Source organism: Lissotriton helveticus, chromosome 3_1 (assembly GCF_964261635.1).
Source record: "Lissotriton helveticus chromosome 3_1, aLisHel1.1, whole genome shotgun sequence".
Classification (NCBI taxonomy): domain Eukaryota; kingdom Metazoa; phylum Chordata; class Amphibia; order Caudata; family Salamandridae; genus Lissotriton; species Lissotriton helveticus.
The window spans coordinates 215097692-215118993 of NC_136061.1; the positions used below are offsets into that span (position 1 = coordinate 215097692).

At 48.5% G+C, this 21302-nt stretch overlaps 1 protein-coding gene across 2 annotated transcripts in view; it reads left to right on the forward strand.

The window, feature by feature from the left end:
• The window catches only part of RASL10B (RAS like family 10 member B), an 865262-nt gene that overhangs the window by 396874 nt on the left and 447086 nt on the right, over positions 1-21302 (forward strand). The gene's annotated exons all lie outside the window — the stretch shown is intronic.

Consider the following 21302-nt stretch of genomic DNA (forward strand, 5'->3'; position numbering starts at 1 on the left):
CATCAGGGGTGTCGTTGGTGGCCAAGTAGTCTGAGATACATTTATGAAGTTGGCGGATCACCGCCGGTTTTTGTAAGAGGGTTTCGTTAAGCCTCCACGATCCCGGAGCGCGCGGCGAACTGGGCACGTTAAGCGTCAGTTCCACTGCTTGATGGTCTGAGAGGGCTGCCGGGACAATTGACACTGTAGCGATGTGGGGAATGAGGGTCGAGGAGCCCATGAAGTGGTCTATGCGTGCGTAAGTGTGGTGTACGTGTGAGTAGAATGTGTATTGCGTTGTAAGTGGGTGTGCGTGTCGCCAAAGGTCCGAGATATCTCTGTCATGTAGCCAGGTGATGCCCTTCTGCGAAATCGCCCCAGTGTCTCTGTAACGGTGCCCCGATCTATCCTTGACTGTATCCATGACGAGGTTAAGGTCCCCCCCTAGGAGCATGTGGGTGTGAGGTGCTTGAAACGCTTCTGAGATCGCGGATAGCAAGAAGGGTTCCTGACCTGTATTGGGGGAATAGATGGAGCCTATCGCGTAGGTGGTAGTGCCTATCTGGAAAGCGTGGACTACAAGGCGTCCCTTAATTTCCCCTATTTTGGCCCCTACCTTGCCTTTGAAGCGCCGTGATATGAGTATAGCCACCCCAGCTTTCTTTGATGGGAAAGAGGAGAAGAGTTGCTGTGGGAAAGCGCGGGAGCGCAGCCTGTGCCAGTCCTTGGCTAAGAGGTGGGTTTCCTGCAGCAGGCATACGTCAGCCTCAGAGTTTTCTAGGTAGGAGATGATAGCCCTGCGCTTAATCGGGTTGTTGAGTCCCTTGACGTTAAGAGACAGGATTTTGAGCGTGTCAGCCATCGCTGGGGTATGAGGGTGCGAGCTGGCTCAGTAGTGCAAGACGCAGCGCAATGGTGGAAAACGTGGGCCATCCCCGATGTGTGTAAGGACCCCATGGCGTACTGGTCCCCCCCAATAATTCCCTCCCCCCCGTGGCCACCCTAACCCCAACAGAGTGGACCTTCCCAACCCCCCTCAAGTACTGAACCCCCCATCCCCAACTTCCCCATCCCCTCCCAGAACATCCCCCCCCAACAGAAACCGGTACAAGTCTCGGGCCTAGTCGTGCAGGGCACAGGTCCGTAGAATGTCAAAGAAAGGGGTACCGTGGTTGCAGCCCAGTTGGCGGCTCCCCGGCCCAGACCCCAGTTAAGCCATGTGCGAATGAGAGAACACCCCCAAGCTGGTCAAGGTTCACAAGGGCAATGTTCTACAGGTCGGGTGCTGTGTTATCTGCCACTTCCTGTACTGCAGCTTCTCGTTCCTGGGCGACCGTGATCGGGTCTGGTTTCGGGATGGTTCTCGGCGTTCTCCTCCTGCGGACCGTCTGCCAGCCGTCTTTTGTAGGGCGAGGCGGGTCTTCTTGCGACCGGGACGGAGAGGCGTCCCTGGAGGTTGAACTGTCCGGCATGTCGATCCCAAGTAGGGAGCAGATGTCGCGGAGTGATCTAAGCTGGTGAAGGGATCCGTTCCACCTGAAGATCAGACGGAACGGGTGGCCCCAGGAGTAGGGTATCCCGGCATCTCTCAGGAAGTTCGTCGCAGGTCTGAAGGACTTGCGCTTTTGTAGGGTGATATTAGAGAGATCCTGAAAAAGGGCTACAGGGTCATCGCGAAATTTGATGGGTTGTGCTTTCCTGGCCTCTCTAAGGATGCGTTCCTTCAGGGGGAAGTCCGGCAGGAACGCTAGGATGTCCGAAGGTGGTGCTGGCGCCCTGCGCGTCATGCCCACCCTGTGCGCTCTGTCGATTCGGATTTCAAAGTCGCTCGTCTCCCCCAGGATGTCTCTGAATAGGTCCTGAAGGTAGTTGGTCACACTGTCCTTTTCAGCTTTCAACGGAACACCCCTGACCCTTATGTTATTCCGCCTGGAGCGGTTCTCCAAGTCCTCAGAGTGCGACTGTAAGTCCACCTGTTGATCCTGAAGTCGCAGAATTTCCTGCTGGAGTCTCTCCACCTCCCCACTGCGGGACCGATCAGCTTCTTCCAGAGAGGCAACTTGCTCACCCAGGCCGTCAATGTCACGGCGGAGTTCGCGTTGTTCCCCAGCCAAGTCCTGTTTTAGAGTCTGGAAGTCTTCACGCAGTGTGTTGAAGAGGGAGGCCAGGAAGGCTTTCGTAATCGGAGCGGAGTCTTCGTCCTGCGGCTGAGGGCTCGCGGGGGGTTTCGGGGACGACTGTGGCTGGGTCTTGTCTCCTTTCGACGCTGCTTTATGCATGAGTTCCACAACATTCCGGGTCCCTTTGCGACTAGAGTGCGTCATTGTGTCCAGAACAGGGTGGTGGGCCAACTGGCGGGTGTCGTCGGAGGTCGTCGAGTGATCGTCCAGCAATGAGATGAACCGTGGAGGGTAGTGGACGAACCAGAGCCGGCTCCGGGTCCCGCGAAGAGGCGAGGAGCGGCGGCCCAAGAAGAGGCTCCGCAGGTTGCCTTGGGGGCGGCCGGAGGAAGAGTCTCTCGTGGGGCGCTGCAAGGGCGGCGCTCAGGGTGCGTTGTGGCTAGTGAGGTGGTGGGGGTAGAGGCGACCAGGTTAGTCGGGCTGGGGCCACCGTGCCTCGTTGAGCAAGGTTATGCCTGAGAGAGGAAGAGTAACGTGGACCTAGGAAGAGTGCTTAGGCGCCAGGCAGAAGAGCAGCGCCTCGGGAGCAGCCGGAGGCCGCGGAGATGTCCACTGACGTCCCTATTGACCAAGCGGGGGATCCGGTGGACAGCGGACAACAGGCAACAGGGAGGAGGCCGGGGCCGACGGCTCCGGCGAGCGGGGGCCCAGGGCAATGTCCAGCAGGGTTGTGTCACCGACCTCAGCAGTCGAGGGGCACCCGGCAGAGAGTGCAGGGACCCAGGGGGGGGGAAGCAAGCGGTAGTCCAGGTCGCGGGGCGCCGCTCACCTGATGCCCCTCGTCCAAGGGGTCGTTTTCAATGCGGGGGTGCACTGCTGGGTGGCTTCTCACGTCGTTGGTGTATCTCTCCGCCGGGAAATCAGGGGGTGGGGGGGCTCTGGGACTCCCCCGGTGGCGGGCCGACGCCGCTTCGTGAGATGTCCGCCGTGGGTGGAGTGGCGGACGGAGATCTCTCCGACCATCGAGCAGGCCCTCGCCGGGGCGCAAAGTGGCAGGAGGCTTCCGGTGGGGTTCGCTGTTCCCGGAGGGGCCGGGTGAGTAGGCCCCAGCTCAGGTGGTATCTCCCCGCTGGCAATCGGGGATGCGGGGGGGATGCCGGTGAGATGTGAGGGGCGGGTGAACGACGCCCCGCCCGTTGTACGGCGCTGTGGGCTGAGTCTATGCCGCCCCCCGATAGGCCCACGCCGGGGCCTAGAGTGTCCAGAGGGCTCCCGCTGGGGTGTACGAAGCACCGGCGGAGCGGAGCCACCGATCCCGGCGCGCCCCTCCCAGGGGCCGCTGATGAGGTGGGGGATGGCCGGCGAGAGCGTGCAGTACCGGAGGCCGGCGCTCCGTGCGGTTCCGTAGGCCCGCCAAGAGAGGGCGCGGGTATGCGCCTGGAGGCCCACGCCGGGGCCCGAAGTCGGTGGCTGGCTGCTGACGAGGCACGGGCCGCCCGGGAAGGCTGGGATCACCGAACCCTCAGGTACTCCGCCGTGAGATGTTCTGGGTGTCTTTTCGTGGGTGGTCGACCGCAGGACTGGCAGGCCTGTCTACGCCCGCAGCCGTCGGGGTGTAGGCGCGCGGCGGAAGGGCTCTAACCTTCTTCGCCGGTGCACCGGTCGCAGCATCAGCGGAAGCCGCGGGTCGTCAGCGTCCGTTGGCGCCCAAAGGTCTGGTCGGCGGTCCCTCAGTGGAGCAGGGTTGGTATGCGCAGGACGTGGGCGCCGTGGGTCCGCCGGGGTCGGCCCAGTCCGGTCGTCTGGTAGGCCCACGCCGGGGCCTGGATTTGCCAGGGGTCCTCCTGCGAGACGCTCTGTGTCCGGGGGGGGGGGGGTCGGGGCGCACCGCGTCCCCCGGCTATCTCCCGCAGCCGCTGGGTTCGCTTCTCTGCAGTCCGGTGTGCTATTCCACGGCGCTCCGGTGTGGTGCATGCAGCCTCCGCGGTGCAGCCGCGCGGTGGAAGGGCTCAGACCCCCGTTGCCATTACGCTGTCCTCCCCGGCGGCTGGGAAAGCGGGGCCACAGGCGGTCAATCGCCCAGAGAAGTCCGATCGGTAGCTCTCCAAGGCAGCAGAAAGGGTCAAGCTTGGTTTGGGCTGAGTCACAGGGGGTGATAGCTAGAAATTACGTGATAATGGGGCTTAGGGCCGGGGAGCCTCTCGAGATACGTCTATTCAAGCCGCCATCTTGGCCACGCCCCCCCAAACACGTTTTTAAGAAAAACATGTCAGTTGCCTTTAAGCTAGCGGAGATTAATATTGATTTGCTGCTAGCCTGAACACCATCCCAACACCATTCCAACTTAAACTCTTTTTGAAACATTTCACCTCAAGGCTGAGCTTTGATCTAGACCTTCTGCATTGTTCTAAACTATCTACATATAGGAATCTTACTGAAACTATAACCTACAAGAAAATTCAACAGTACATCGCTTTCAACCTAAATCATTCTGTCAGGAGAGTGACTGTTTTGCTGCGGTTCGGTATTTTACCAGTCAAAACTGTAACAGCCAAATGACACTTAAAGGAAAACTCTAAATGTAATTTGTGTAATGGAGGAGAGCAAGATGTCGAGCATCTAATGTTTGCCTGTTTAAATCCAAAGGTGGTAATGGCAAGGAAGCGGTACTTGCAAGCCATATACATTAAATGTAGGATTAACTCAGCAAAGGAACTGATTACTCTATGTAAATTCCCGCCAAATGAATTTGTCTGTTATAACTTTTATAAATTTTTAAAATCTTTTTTAACATTGTATTAGCACAAGAAATGTTACTGTTGTAAATAACCTGAATTTTACGTCTAAAATATTTGTGGTCCTCAGTTGAGTACCAAAGCAAATAAAAATAAATAAACTTGAGTGCAGTACAATTGATTTCCACGATTGGCTTATTTGGTTTACTGTCAGTCCCCGTTATTGTGCACGAGGAGTGCCGGGGCTTGTAGATACAAATGCTGCTAGTGGGCCTGCAGCGCTGGTTGCGCCACCCACAGAAGCGGCCTTGTAAGACATGACTCGGGTCCGCCATTGCAGACCCCGCGTACAGTCTCGTACTGTCACGCTGACTGCGCAAGTGCCCACACTTGCCAGTCCCTGAACCTTCCCTAACCTCCATGTCAGTCGCCCCTATGGTAGGCCTACGGGCAGGGTGCATTGAAGCGTAAGGTAGGACAAGCCTGAGTGTGGCATGTCCTCGTAGTGAATTACCGCCCTTTTTCGTTCTTCACTATGGAAGGGCTACCGGTTCCCTTAGGCCAAGATGAGCTGTCGGAACTATTACACGCTATAGTCCCGGCAGACTCAAGGAACACGGTAGCAGGTCGAGTTTAGTATGCCTGAACCCAGAATAATAAAATACTTCCTTTAGTAAGGTTTATTTTAATATCCTGTGTTTGCAAATGCTACTTTTAGAAAGATAGCCTTTGCGCGCCTAACTATTTAGCCCGCCTCTGCCAGGATGTGTATCGGTTGTCTGGTTGGTGTGAGTGACAGGGCTGGGAGATTCCCGGGGACAGTTGGAACCCCCAGGTGGTGGATAGGGTGCTTGCACCAGGATGGGTGGGCGGAGTAGTCCTTGACTCTGAGTAGGGTTGTGCTCCACCGCCACAATGCTGGCTCCACCCCCCTGCGGAGCGTCTGATGTCCCTGCCCCCACTCTGAAAGAAGACAGCAGCTTCCTGTAAACAGAGTACTCCAGAACCGGGTTGAACTAGGCTCAGGCCCCCTGGCCTGCAAAGACAAAAGAATCGCAGTATAAATATATGAGCTCCGCTCCTTACAAATCAGATCCAGTTTTGACCACGACGAACCTCTGCCTGACTAGAAGGACCAAGAGAAGCTGAAGGACGGAAACCGGTCTGAATCCTGTAAGACTGGCCTGCAGTGGTGCCTTGCTGAGAACGGAGAGGAAAGGACCAGAAAGGACTTTGTAGACTTGTGCCTGAAACGATCTCCAAGGGCTCGATCGAGAGCTTGCCCCCTGAACGGAACCCCAGGACCATTGGGTTCTATCTGCTTGTGCCCGTCTACTGTTGGGCCTTAGTTCTTATTCCCTCGCCGGAGTTGTGACTCGGGTGCCTTCGCCCCCCTCCCAGGTCGTGACCGCTCGGAGCCTGGTCGCCCCACCGTAGAGAGCCCCGCTCATCCCTGAGTCGCTCTCCGCTTCAGTGCCGGCCGCCTGCTCTCCTGTCACCTCGCCGCTAACGGAGCGCGTTGTGCACCTCTCATCTTCTCCCGCCGGAATCTGCACGGAGCGCATTCCACAGCCTCGGACGGTCCGTACGTCGTAACGTACCCGACTGTCTCGCTTTGCCCTCCTGCATACCAAGACCCGTGCCGCACCTCAAGAAAGGCCTCCCCGTACAGTGGCACCGGAAGTCTGGTGCTGCACCCGTCTGCCATAGAACGCGACGCCCCTCACAGATCCATGAGTATGACCCGGCGTGCTAAGAAGTAGTACGCCCCGCAAGCCTGAACGGCGCCTCGCCCCGTGAGCTGCATCGACCCCGGATCGCCGCAACCCTCCACAGTCTAGCTCCTCCACCTCGCTCCTCGAGGGGGAATTTGAGCCGGAGAGATCCTCTGGAGAACCATCGGCCTCGTTCGGAGTCCGCCCTCACCAGCCGCGCCTGAAACGCCTCGGACTTCCACAAGCAAGGTACACTTGAACTCCGTCCCGAGTGCACATCGGATCCAGGGTCCGCAACGTTCTTATTTCCCTGTCATCGTACCTTGCTGAACAACGAACATTGAAAGAGTAAACTCTTGCCTATTATAATCTGGTGGCCTCGAATCGTTACATGTTACATGGTCTTGTGATAATCCTGCTTGAACAGATCTTTTATATAAAGTATACATATTTTTGATACAACCATTTGACTGGTGTCCATTTGTGGTGGGTCAGTGGGTTTACTGTGTGTGATCATAAATGCTTAACTTACTATCGCCCTGAGGATTAGCCTTGTCTGCTTGCGCCACACTACCTAGAGGGTGAGCAGGGGTTATTCGAAGGAGTAGTTCCCTTGCCCTGACTTGGAGCTCAGGGTCCCTGCTTGTCACAAGTACCTACCTGTGCCAACCAGAGACCTTCGGGTTCCAACACAGTCCAACTTGCAAGCTAATTTGTATATAATAGTGAAACCAGTGGTCAGTGGTGCCCTTCTTGTGGCCTCTTAAGGCTGAAAGTTATTCAGACCCAACAGGACTTAAACCTGTGAACTGCACGTTCTCATCCAGGGGATACTCATCAATAGTCATAATCTAAGTATAATCCTCGCCCATGTGCTGGATCCTGGAGTATATAGAAAATACATATAAATATATATATATATATATATATATATATATATATATATATATATATATATATATATATATATATATATATATATATATACACATATGTATACATATGTGAAACATATACATGCAGCCTAGAATAGTTTCCAACATGGCAACAAATGCCGAAATTACATAAGTTTGCATTGTAAAAAACACAACACCATCCTAGCCCATAAGGAAAAGAGGACATGCGCTGAAAAGTTGCATTCAACAATGCTTTATTGCCACAACGAAAACTTGTAATTGCAGGCAACACAAAACCTGATAGTGGCTGGGTAAATCTTGCGCAACAACAACTGGTGTAATATTCTCCTAATAAAGCGGCTCAAGGGAACAGGGGAAAACGGCCACCAGCGCCCCCAAAAAAGGACTCCTCTGGAACCAGGGAGTTCAATAACAAAGATAAATTGTCCCCGAGCACATAGATACAAATTCTTAAATTGTCACAAGAGAAAAGATAACCACAATCAAAAATGTTCTTTCAAAGTTCATCAAGTCAAATTCCTTTAATTTTCATTTCTTTTCTCTTCATATATCAACAAAATTCTTCATAGTCTCCTTCAAATTGATATAGAAATGTAGCCAATAGATCAAAGGACCAATGCCAACACGTGTTTCGTCAGAGGGTACAATTACCATTAAAAGAAATGAAAACGGAATCCTTATTGACGGCGTGAGGAGCACTCTCCTTGATCCTAATTATATTTTACTCTACAAGAAGAACTCTGAGATAGAAAATGGATTGAGTTCTCAGTAATATTTGAGGAATTACTATCTTCTGGAATTGGTTTATATGACTTCATATTCTGATTGAAACTTTTGCCCTGAAGAAGTCACTTGGGTAATTGTACCCTCTGACGAAACACGTGTTGGCATTGGTCCTTTGATCTATCGGAAAGACGATATTTGCATTTATTATTAAGGTGCATTGTGGGAAGAGTAGGATTTGAGAACGAAGGGCGGGTTTCAGTGCAGGTGTGTTAAGGAGTTGGTTAATTAGGAGTTGAGATAGCAGGAGGAGCTTGGGTATGGGTGTGTTTAAAAGTAGGCGTTTTGAGAAGCATGGGAAACACAGACGCCGAAAGTATGTAAGGAGTAAGGAAATGTTACCGAGTGCAGTCAGGTACGTGATATTTGGTAGATTAAGAGTTTGTTTTGAAACGTGGGAGGCCGGAGGCGTGGGGAGAATGCATGGTAAAGAGGAGAGATGGAGAGCGGAAGGAGAGGGGGATGTTTGAAGTTTAGGAATTTTGGAGGCTGGGAGAGTGTTGGGAAAACGATGATTTAATGTGGATACGGGTGCAGAGGAGGAGTGTGTGGTGAAAATGATGTGAATGGCACATGGATAAATGAAAGAGTGAGTATGATAAGGAAAAGGCTGGGAGGTAACAGTGAGGAGTATAAGGAGGTGGATAGAGTTGAGCAAGGAAATGAATGATTGCTGGATAAGGAGAATGAATGGGTGCATGTAAGGAAGGGTAGATACGAGATTCTTTAAAGTGTGCACACACAGAGAAGGTCAGGAGCTGGACTTAAGGTCAAGCCTTCAGCTAGAGGGAACCACTAATTTAATAAAGGGAGATATACTTGGGGGAGGAGGGTTGGAACCACTCTGGTTAAAAAGAAAGGAAAGTTATTAGACTGCGCATGCATTGGGAAATTAGCAAAAGCATAAAGTGATGTTTTAATGACAATAGTGGTACATTCATTTTCGCACTGATTATTGTGGTTCTGTATTGACTACCTAATGATGGATTCATTAATAATGTTTGTTTCATTGTCATTTGTAGTGACCCCTGACGAAGGGCTCAAAAATGCCCGAAATGCATTGGGTTAAATAAAAAACTGCCTTGGATGAATTGCTGCATTTGTACGTGTTCTTGTAAAAAGGTCCGGATGGACAATCACGAACATGAGAAACTCTTGAAAATTGGCATGTTACCCTACGTGTGGAACAAAAAGAGGGATTCAATTGAACAATAGGATATAAAATAGGAGAACCTTGAATACATTTGAGTACTTTTATAAAAAAAATTGCGCAAGCAGCATTCTGCTGTGCCATTGGATTTGGGGCGAAGTGTCGCCCCGAAATATTGTGATGTAGTAACCGGGTGCCACCTGGGCAAGGCACCACAAACCTGTGAGCACGCAACATTGAACGAATGGAGTGGAAAACGATGATGAATCATGATTAAAGAGGGTGTGCATTCCCCACCATTTACAATTGACTTCATAACATTGCCCTAATTCGGGTTTGCACCCCACGACAAAGATGAACTTTATGATGAACCCTGAACAAAAGTGCTATCTCCACACGTACGGCGGAAGACCTGGTTCATCCAACAATATTCTATTGAAGGGGCACCTAAATGTATTACAACTTGTATTATTGCAACTTGTATTGGAAAGCCTCACTGGAACAAGCTTGAACTTTTTCATAAGTGCGGTTTTGTACTCTTAGCAGTTATTTTAGATACATGTCAAAACTTGATTTTCACCGGAATACGTGGAAAGACGATATTTGCATTTATTATTAAGGTGCATTGTGGGAAGAGTAGGATTTGAGAACGAAGGGCGGGTTTCAGTGCAGGTGTGTTAAGGAGTTGGTTAATTAGGAGTTGAGATAGCAGGAGGAGCTTGGGTATGGGTGTGTCTAAAAGTAGGCGGTTTGAGAAGCATGGGAAACACAGACGCCGAAAGTATGTAAGGAGTAAGGAAATGTTACCGAGTGCAGTCAGGTACGTGATATTTGGTAGATTGAGTTTGTTTTGAAACGTGGGAGGCCGGAGGCGTGGGGAGAATGCATGGTAAAGAGGAGAGATGGAGAGCGGAAGGAGAGGGGGATGTTTGAAGTTTAGGAATTTTGGAGGCTGGGAGAGTGTTGGGAAAACGATGATTTAATGTGGATACGGGTGCAGAGGAGGAGTGTGTGGTGAAAATGATGTGAATGGCACATGGATAAATGAAAGAGTGAGTATGATAAGGAAAAGGCTGGGAGGTAACAGTGAGGAGTATAAGGAGGTGGATAGAATTGAGCAAGGAAATGAATGATTGCTGGATAAGGAGAATGAATGGGTGCATGTAAGGAAGGGTAGATACGAGATTCTTTAAAGTGTGCACACACAGAGAAGGTCAGGAGCTGGACTTAAGGTCAAGCCTTCAGCTAGAGGGAACCACTAATTTAATAAAGGGAGATATACTTGGGGGAGGAGGGTTGGAACCAGTCTGGTTAAAAAGAAAGGAAAGTTATTAGACTGCGCATGCATTGGGAAATTAGCAAAAGCATAAAGTGATGTTTTAATGACAATAGTGGTACATTCATTTTCGCACTGATTATTGTGGTTCTGTATTGACTACCTAATGATGGATTCATTAATAATGTTTGTTTCATTGTCATTTGTAGTGACCCCTGACGAAGGGCTCAAAAATGCCCGAAATGCATTGGGTTAAATAAAAAACTGCCTTGGATGAATTGCTGCATTTGTACGTGTTCTTGTAAAAAGGTCCGGATGGACAATCACGAACATGAGAAACTCTTGAAAATTGGCATGTTCCCCTACGTGTGGAACAAAAAGAGGGATTCAATTGAACAATAGGATATAAAATAGGAGAACCTTGAATACATTTGAGTACTTTTATAAAAAAATTGCGCAAGCAGCATTCTGCTGTGCCATTGGATTTGGGGCGAAGTGTCGCCCCGAAATATTGTGATATCTTTTCTCTTGTGACAATTTAAGAATTTGTATCTATGTGCTCGGGGACAATTTATCTTTGTAATTGCAGGCAGTTGCCTGTAGACTGCATAGCAGAGCAATAATGAAACAAAGGAAAAACTGACACCTTGCCTTTAAGGCTTCCAAGTGTTAGGGTACCGTGCCTTTAAGACCTGCAGAAACCCTCTGCTCCCATCATGCGCCACAGGTGACAGTTAGGTCAGTTCTTTTTTCCGGCTCCTTCTGAGAGGATCCTGGAGTTTGAGCTCTTCAGTTTTTTGACTGAAATTGATATATTCAATTTTTCTTGAAAAATTCGACATTTCTGGAGATCTAGAGGTTTATTCTACTGGTTTTCTGTTTAAAAAAAAATAAAATTACAGTCAAAATGCCTGCTTTATTTTGGAAATGTCCTTCCTGTGGCAAGAAAATGGCACTGTCAGACCCACACTCTTCCTTCTTCACAACACTCTGACAAGTATTACCATTGCCAGAAGTTTTCAAAAAGGACTCTGCGTGACAGAAAGCGCATGAAGCTTCATGCCCAGCTGGAGAAGGATAGAAGTCATCATGGGGGTGACCATGGAGACATCCGCGCCCTCTCCTCCAGCAAGCAACATCGAAAACGGCGTCGTTCCACCTCCCCTGACTCCAGCAGGTGACTGAATGTTCGACGTCGAGATCGCCGTCGAAGAGGCCGAGGCACTCTGCAGCGTCGAGGTACAAGTCATTGTCTAGACGTCGTGACCCTTCTGCCGCATGCCAGTAAGTCGGCGTCGAGGCACAGCACTTCGGACTTGAAGGCTGTGGGTCCAGAGAGACCTATGACTGCCCGTCGACGTCGAGACATCCGTCGCTGTCGAGGCATTCTCCGCCACCCTCTCGAGGTTCGGCGTCGAGAGACTCGCCGGAGAAGACCAAGCCGCGAGTGGACAGGCTGTCGACGTCGAACGTTGTCAAGGTCACGGCATTCAACGTCAAGGAGGTCGACGTCATCAAGACGCCATGTGAGGTGGGCTTCGAGGTCCCCCCATCAACGTGGGCGGTCGACGTCAAGGCCATGTGAGGTGGGCGGTCGACGCCGAAGACAGGACGAAGTCCATACAGTAGATCGCCACATAGATAGACGTCGAGACCAACGTCGAGAACTGGTAGATCGTCGCATAGATCGACAGCGAAGGTGACCCAGACCTCATCAAAAGCAATGCATTTGGCGTCAAGGGACAACAATGCAGCGGTCATTGAAGAGGTATGGATCAGATCAACGTCAAGATCCCAATCGACGTCAAGAGCCCCTTCATCATCCCCAGGGCTGAATATTGTTCAGATTTCACCAGAGAGATCCACAAGGACTGGCGAAAAACAGGCTTTCGGGCTGTCGCCACGGTGGCTGAAGGATGTCAGAGGGACAGTCGACCGCAGAAGTCCGGGCTCGGACTACTTACAGACATATTCTCCCTCTAGACCCTCAAGAGACCCTGCGAGAGGCGCTCATGACAAACCATCAAAGTCGCCTTCCAAACGTCCAAGGTCTCCTTCCACACGCCAATCACTTTCAAGGGGTCGTCACAGCTCGTACCACGAATCTTCACACAAGAGGAGGCGCAGAAGATCATCCACCTGGTCTTCTTCTACTAGGTCTTCTGTTCAAGACTACTCACCAACCCTGTCATCTACTCCACCTTCAAGGGTGTCTCCCATTGATGACATTGGGACTTTCTCTGACATGCTTTGCAGAGGAGCTAAGAAACTGAAAATCAGTTTGTATACTCCTGTGGTCATGACTTCGGTCATTTTCGAGACATTGCGCCATCGTACAGGTCGCAGACCTCTCCTACCACTGGTGCCTGGCTTTCTAGAACCAGCTATGGCCACGTTCCTCACCCCTGCTACAGTGGGTTAAGTTCCGTCAAGGATACCAAAGAAGTACAAGGCTCCAGACCAAGACCCCTTGTTCCTTAGGGCTGATCCTCTGGCGGACTCAGTCATTGTGGCAGCCGCCAGGAAAGCACACTCCGCAGCCTCGTCAGCTTCAGTTCCTCCAGAAAAGGACAACAAGCAAATGGACTCTGGTGACAGGAAGAATTTGTAGCACGTCTGCTTCATCTATGAAAATAGCAAGAGCCTCAGCCCTTCTTGGGCGCTACGACAGGTCTCTTTGGGACTCTCTAACTCGGTGTACTGACAAACAGCCCAAGGAAAATCGACAGGACTTCCAAGAGATCTTGCAGGAGGGTGGTATAGTAGCAAACCAGGTCACCAGCACTGCTGCAGACACCTCAGACCTTGCAGTGCATGGATATGCACACGGCATCTGCTTGCGGCGCACAGCATGGTTGCGCCTCACAAGCCTTAAACCGGACACCCAGAAAAGGATCCTGAATTTTCCTTTTAACGGATCCTCCTTATTCGGATCTCACGCTGATAAGGAGATGACAAAAATGAAGACCGAGCTAGACACAGTCAAAGCAGTTGGACTGGAGAAGCGGAAGGACTTTCGCAAACGCTTCCATCAATACGACAAGCACCCCTTCCAGCAGAGGGTTCAAACCCCTCAATGGTCCTCCCAAAACCAGCAGAGGTCGCCATTCCAGCAGAAACGCGCTGGTCGAGGAAGGGGGAACAACAAACAGCAACAGCCACCCTCCAAGCAGCGTCCAAAGCAGTGCGGCATTTCTTCCTCCACACCCGTTCGCCACTCCTGTAGGAAGGAGTATTGTTTTTCACCTGGAAGAGTGGGAAACCATAATAAGAGACAGATGGGTGCTGAATATTGTGCAGCATGGTTACTTACTAAGGTTCAAGTCTCCACCCCCCCTCAAGTGCCTCCACAATTGAAATGCCTTCCGCAACAACACAAGCTACTGTTACAAGGCGAGGTGTATACCCTTCTCTCCAAGAAAGCCATAGAAGAGGTTCCTCTTCTTCAACGAAACCAAGTAGTATACTCACTGTACTTCCTGGTCCAAAAACTAGGAGTAACCAAAGAGTACAGACCTATTCTTGACCTGCGTCTGCTGAACAGGTTTATAAAGAAAGATAAATTTCGGATGCTAGCCCTACAACAGATATTCCCTCATCTTCGCCAGGGGGACTGGATGTATGCCATCGACCTGCAGGACACCTACTTTCACATTCTTGTTTCAGTGAAGCAACGTAAATTCCTCAGGTTCTCTGTGTCTCAACAGATCTATCAGTACCGAGTACTTCAGTTCAGGCTCAAATCCGCCCCCTGAACGTTCTCCAAGTGCATGGCGGTGGTAGCTGCGTTCCTCTGCAAGCTGAAAATCTTAGTCTAACCCTAAGTAGACGATTGGCTCTTGAAGAGTTCCACACCTTCCCTGCTCCAGAGCCATCTCAACTACTGTCTCCAACTTCTTCACTCCCTGGGGTTGCAAGTCAACTACAAAAAAATCAATCCTCAACCCGACACAGACGATACATTACTTGGGCGCTTCCCTGGACACCGCAAGGTCAAGCGTGTGTCCTTCTGAGGAAAGGTTATCATCAATGCTGAACAAGGCTCGAGCTCTTTTCAGCTCTCCACATCCTACAGCAAGGCAGGTGTCATCTCTGCCGGAGTCGACGACCTCATGCATCTTCATTGTGTTTCTTCATTGCGCCCAATGCCAGACTTCACATGCGGCCTCTGCAGCAGTCCCTCGAAGATCAGTGGACTCAGCCGTCAGGCCGTTGGGACGATCGGGTGTCTCTTCCTCAGGTTGCCAGAGACTCCATCAAATGGTGGATGAAACGGTTGAATCTCCTTCAAGGGGTTCCCTTTCATCAAGTCCTCCCTACCCAGACTATTGTTACGGATGCCTCACTGCAAGGTTGGGGAGCTCACATGGGCCAGCTTCAGGTTCAAGGTCTCTGGTCCGAGACAGAGCGAAGTTATCACACCAACTTCCTGGAACTACGGGCAGTTCATCTGGCTCTCAAGTCCCTGTACCCTTCTCTCCGGTCCCGTTCAATTCAGATTCAGACAGACAACACAACTACTATGTATTATCTGAACAAACAGGGAGGTACCAGGTCAAGGGTCCTGTCTCTGGAATCTCAGACCATATGGAAGTGGCTTCTGGCGAGGAATCTCACGATCGTTGCTGTTCACCTGCTAGGGAACTTGAACGTACAGGCAGATATTCTCAGCAGAGACTTTGTAGAAGCGCACGATTGGGTGCTAAACGACGAAGTCGCTCAAGACATTTCCGGCTTTGGGGAGTGGCAGGTATTCTCAAGGAAGAAAAAAGACCCTCCACCAGGAAGTCTTATGCTTTCAAATGGAAGAGATTTTACCTGTGGTGCAAGGATAACGCTTTAGATCCAACCACGGGTCAGGAGCAAGTAGTCCTTCCCTACCTGTTATACGTGGCAAAGTCCGGCCTGCAATATTCCTCCATCAGAGTCCACCTGGCTGCAAATACGGCTTACAGGAAGTCTCTGGTCCCAGGGTCATTCTTTAAAATGCCAGTGGTCAAGGACTTTCTGGAGGGACTCAGGAAGGTTTATCCTCCAGTAAGATGTGCAGAGGGGTTGTGTTTAGATTAAATGCATATATATTTGATATATACCTTGTGTGGCATCCTTTCATTTGGTACTCAATGGATTATATATGGTTAAACAACTCGCTTAACTCGCCTACTGAAGTCTTAGCCTGAAGACTGCTGGTTCATGCTACCACCAGGATAGCTTTCTATAAGGTTGACTTTACAACCATCATCAATAAGGGTCGATTAGACTGTGTAAGGTGCCCACTAGAACTAGTGGACATCATATGCCAGGCTAACTTCTCACAAGATCCCCTTCTCCGCCTTGGGAACTTGACATTGTTCTTACTAAACTGATGGGTGCTCCATTCGAGCCTATTCATAAGGCGTCTTTGCAGCCTTTGACCTGGAAGGCTGTTTTTTTAGTAGCCATCACTTCAGCCCGCAGGGTGAGCGCGATTCAGGCGCTTTGCTGTAAAGAGCCTTACACTGTATTTTATGCCACTAGAGTGGTGTTACATACTAATCCGAGCTGCCTTCCCAAGGTAGTCTCGGATTTTCACATTAATCAGGTTATTACTCTGCCCGCCTTCTTTCCTAAACCATCGACTCCTTCTTAGAGATCATTACATTCTTTAGAACTCAGGAGAGTACTGACATTTACCTGGCCAAGATTCACACACTTAGGAAGTCTGACCGGCTTTTCATTAACTATGGTTCCACTAATACCGGTCTGCCTGCATCCAAAAGATCCATTTCTCGATGGATTGTCTCTTGTATAGCTTTATCCTACCAGTTAGCTAACAAGACATTACAATGCAAACTTAAGGCACATTCTACCAGAGGGAAAGCTTCTACCACAGTTCTCCTTCGCAATGTTCCAATGTCTGAAATCTGTAAGCTAGAAACAAGGCGGATCAGTACATACCTTAACACACCATTACTGTTTAGATTCTGATGCACAGGCCAATGCCCAGGTTGGGCAGGCCTCCTTGCGAAATTTGTTTGCCTGATTGCAATTTGAATGTAACATTTTTTCATGTTCTATATACTCTGTTGCTCGTTCGCGAGGTACTGGGTATGGGTTTGCTACTCTATTCATAGATTATGACTATTGAGGAGTATCCCCTGGATGAGAAGCATTAGTTACTTACCTGTAATCCTAGTTCTCATCCAGGGGTGTACTCATCAAAGTCATAAGCGACCCCCCCCCCCCTCCCCTCCCCCCTCCCCGGACGAGCATTACTGGAGTTGTTCTATATTCATTGTTTTTATACTCCGGTGTCTATACAGAATGCACCGTTCAAAAGAACTGACCTAACTGTCACCTGTTGTGCATGATGGGAGCAGAGGGTCTCCTGCAGGCCTTAAAGGCACGGTACCATAACCCTTGGAAGCCTTAAAGGCAAGATGTCAGTTTTTTTCTTTGTTTCATTAATGCTCTGCTATGCTGCCTACAGGCAACTGCCTGCAATTCCAAGTTTTCCTTGTGGCAATAAAGCATTGCTGAATGCAACTTTTCAGTGCATGTCCTCTTTTCCTTATGGGCTAGGAGGGTGTTGTGTTTTTTACAATGCAAACCTATGTAATTTCGGCATTTGTTGCCATGTTGGAAACAATTCTATATCTGCATGTATATGTTTCACATATGTGTATGTATATATATATATTTATATATATATATATATATATATATATATATATATATATGTATTTTCTATATACTCCGGGATCCCGCACATGGGCGGGAATTATTCATAGATTATGACTTTGAGTATACCCCTGGATGAGAACATGATTGACTGGCAAGTAACCAATCCTTAAACACAGATTTCTTTAGTGCTCTGGGCGTATTGGACTGTCCACTGACAAGTGCACTAGCCAGGGGGGGAAGCCTCGGGAGCTGGGGAAGCTCCTCCCCAGCTCCCGAGGCTTTGGGGGAGAGAAGGGAATCTCTCTGGTGCCTGCACCAGAGGGATTTCCTGGGGTGGGTGTCATGACGAGCTGAGCTCGTCATGAGCACACAAGCACTGTGTGCCACGACGAGCTGAGCTCGTCATGAGCAGCCAAGGGGTTAAGAAGGTTGTTGTTAGCTCAGACCTCCCTGTAGAATGTTTGCTTGGCAATGACCTAGAGACTTCAGCCTGGTCTGAAGTGGAGTTTAGGACTCATGCAGAAATGTTAGGTATCTCAGCACATGTCCTTGCAGTGATTAGGTCACAGGTCAAAATGTCTAACACTGAACAGGCACTGGATTCTGGAATAATGGACCAGTTGCCTACTAGGAAAAGGAGCAGTAGGGTTAAGGCAGTGCCTTCCCCCGTGCCTCAGAGTGAGGATCAGTCTTCTGAGGAAGCTGATTGTGAGCCTAAAGAAGGAACTGTCCTAGAAGAACTTGAACCTGATCAGGTTGAGTTTCTTGGGGGAGGGGGCCCTTCCAGGGCAGATCTGAGGCAGGCGCCGGTGGACTGCCCTTCTCTTGAACCCCTCAGACATCAAGCTGCTGCTGAGGCTGCAGGGAATGCTAGTGGCACCCATAGAGTTTATTGGGTTGAAGGGCTCCTGTATTCAGAGTGTAGAGACCCCAAGCCTGGGGCTTCCAAGAGGTTGGTCATACCTTTGGCATTCAGGGGCTTCCTTTTGACACTGGGTTCACTTTTTAGTTGTTGTCATAGGCCATATGTTACATTATGTTATGATATATTGATTTGTGTATCACACTAATCACCCGAGAGGGTATTCAGGCACTTGGGCAGCTGTGTAGATGTGAAGTCCCGGAGGTGCTTATGTGAAGAGACATGTCTTCAGCTTTTTGCGCAACTCAAGATGTGAGGAGGTTACTCTGATGTTTTGAGGCTTGTGGATGTGGGTGGAACCAAGAAAGGAAGTGAATGGAGTCTATGGAGAAAGTGCACTGAGCTGCAAAAGTGCGTGTGGCCTCCTAAAAAAAATTGAGCACCTGCACTTAATATTTTACAAATTAAGCACTGACTTATGCAGATACTCTTGCTCATTAATGTATCTAAGTGTCCGGCTATAAGCGGTGGGCTGGGCAGGTGGAGGAAACACCGGAAGGTTATTGCGCACGCGTTTGTTTTTCATTATTGTATTTCTTTCTTATTGTTTCTATTACTCCTTAGTATTCCCAATAGGATAAAGCCACACAATGTATCCGACGATCCACTGAAATGGTATTTTGTCCTCCGGGCTATTGTCAAGCAAAAACTCCAATAACATTTTTTGTGAAAGAAACACTGTTCTGTCTGCCAATTAAAAGAAGGATCTGCTTTGTTCCCGCAAGCCTGTCAGCAGCACTTAACTTGTAAAAAAAAAAAAAATTCAGTCCCAGTGTCCAACATGTATCTCGGGTTGACAACTCTGGAGCAACCCACTTTCATTTCCAGTGCCAACTATTGCAACTGCTGCCACTGCCATTGCATATGACTCAGGAACACAGATCTCTTCCCTCCAGAGTTCAGGACATAGTTTTTACTACAGAGCGGGGGATAGCAGGCCATCTGAATTTTGGCACTGCAAGATATAATAACTGAGGACGTTTGCTCATAATCCCCTGGTACCCCAGGCAGAAGGATACCCAGGGAGCACTTTTTAGACTGTGAAGCTTGGAAGTTCTGTATGCATCAAGTATTATATTGATGGGAGAGCAGGCATGTAATGTAGAATGTCAGGGAAATTACTTTGTACAGGGACAGCAGGGTCAAAATTGTTGCAAATGAATCATTTCGTTTACCAAGACAAAAATTACTCGCAATTGTTCTGAAGTAAACATGCTATTATAATATTGATATGCCCGTTCTAATAATAAATATCAATCTCTTTATTTTCTGTGCTGCATTTTTAATTTCTCACAGGTTGCTTACCCTTCCCATAGATTTTTTTTTTCTTTACTTCCCTTTATTCGTCATTCTTGAATATAGGATATATAATCATAAAAATCACATCTTGAAGTTATTCCTTTCAAGCAAAAGGACTAAGAAAGCTTTTACATACAAAATAACAAATTTACAAACAAAAAAAATACATTTATGACTGTTCGGAAGACTCATCCATCACATGGGCAAAGGCCGATTGACTTACTACTATACTGTCTCAGTGGAAAACTAAAAAGATGGCATATAGTGTAAATTCTAAACCAGAACAGAAGCGACATTTCCCACTCACTAGCAATATTTAATCAGTATGGTGTGATTCCATCACACATTTGTAGTATAATATAGCGCGTTAAAGAGGGGTTGGTCAGCTCAATAGCCTCCCTGCCAAAGCATCTACATTCAAAATACACATTTTTGACCCACATGTTTGTCTGTTTTCTTAATCATAGAGGGGTGAGAGAAGAGTGGTGGTCTGCCCAAATCCTCCAGCTTCGAATTTATATAAAAGAGCAATTGTATCAATGTACTGTTGTCACATTTTATACAATCTAAAATTACATAATGATTAAAAACAGCCTCAGGGTTACTCCAAATTGATACCCATAAAAAGAGGGGAGCACGTTTTATAAAATCAGAAATATATTTCGAACACAGCTCTTCATGGCAGAAAAATTGTGGACAGTTTAATGGGACAGAAAGCAAACGTCAACAACATTGATTCTCCGAAAAGTTCAACATCTTTGACATAACCCCAGACCCCGGCTCCACACACTGCAATTAAAATTCATTGTGGTTTATAAAGTTCAATGAGGAGCGCTACTGATTTGTTGAAGATATTGCTTGCAAAATTAAAAACTGTGCTGATAGACTGGCAAAATGTTTGGTGCCTAGTGATTAGTCACAATAACGAAGTACTGTGGAAATCAAAAAAACATCCAGGGTTTTCATAAGGATTTTCTTATTCACTGAATGGTGCACATCCTGGAGCTGTTAGAGCCACAGGACAGCACATACAATTTAGCGTAGTTGGTCTGGAGATCAATATCATCCATGAAGGAAACAAAAACAACAACTAAAACTTTAAGGCTATTAGGTGTGTGGGCCATTATGACAACAACCTCCCCATATTAGAGTGCAGGGGATACCCTTATCATTGATCATAGTCATATGCTGCCTACATTTCAATAAAAAGTAATTAAGATTGTTAAAGTAAAGGATAAATAACAGTGGGGCTCAGACGCAACATGTGCTACTCCATGTTCGGTGCTAAACGAACATTAGTATACATCATTGTTTTCATACTTAACTGTGGCGGATAGATTTGAATGTAGTGCAGATAGATAATCTACCAGCAGCGGGTCGAGACCAATTTGGATTAGGTGTACCAGAGCGTAGATCTATTCACTTGGTCAATGTTGCTTGAAAGATCCATTCAAGTCTGGTACAAAGGGTGGGCTTTCGCGATGGAATATTTAATAATAAGTAGGTGTAAGATTAGACATTGCTCCATTCTACCCAAGCTTTCTGTAAATACGAATTCAATTTTGCACAGAATTATATTATCCTTTACCCAATTGAAAATTATGTTACATATGACACGGCACACCTATTTGACCACTGAATCAATCAAAAAATTAGGTCTATAACAACAGGGGTCGAAACAATTGCCTTTCTTAACCCCTTCGATGCTCATGAGCTCGTCATGCAGTACACTGCTCGTGTGCT